Source organism: Carlito syrichta, unplaced genomic scaffold (genome assembly GCF_000164805.1).
Source record: "Carlito syrichta isolate Samal-C Ts95f unplaced genomic scaffold, Tarsius_syrichta-2.0.1 Scaffold153660, whole genome shotgun sequence".
NCBI lineage: Eukaryota > Metazoa > Chordata > Mammalia > Primates > Tarsiidae > Carlito > Carlito syrichta.
In genome coordinates, this window is record NW_007097756.1 from 19327 (window position 1) to 19839 (window position 513).

General features: G+C 45.8%; 1 protein-coding gene across 1 annotated transcript in view; it reads left to right on the plus strand.

The window, feature by feature from the left end:
• The window catches only part of CD4 (CD4 molecule), a gene marked incomplete at its 3' end in the record, with an annotated part of 16026 nt that overhangs the window by 8641 nt on the left and 6872 nt on the right, over window positions 1–513 (plus strand). The window lies entirely within an intron of this gene.

A 513-nucleotide genomic window follows, 5' to 3' on the forward strand; every position in this document is an offset into this window, starting at 1 on the left:
TGGGCGACAGAGTGAGACTCCAACTCAAAAAAAAAAAAAAAAAAACATTAGCCAGGTTTGGTGGCGAGCACCTGTATTCCCAGCTACTCAGGAGACTGAGGTGAAAGGATCACTGGAGGTCAAGACTGCAGTGAGCCATGATGGTGCGTGCCAATGCACTCCAGTCTGGGTGACAGAGTGAGACCCTGACTCAAAAAAAATAAAAGAAAATTATTTGTAAATGTCATTTTTGGTGCTGATGTAACATTCCATCAAATTAATGTCCTCTGGCTGGTCATGGTGGATCACGCCTGTAATCCCAGCACTTTGGGAGGCTGATTCGAGAGGACTGCCTGACCAAGGGGTTCGAGACTAGCCTGGGCAAATTGACAAAACCTTGTCTCTACAATAAATCATAAAATTAGCTGGGTATGGTGGCATGAGCCTGTAGTCCCAGCTACTTGGTTTTTGTTTTTGTTTTTTTTAGTTGGAGTCTCACTCTGTCGCCCAGACTGGAGTGCAGTGGCCGCTGCT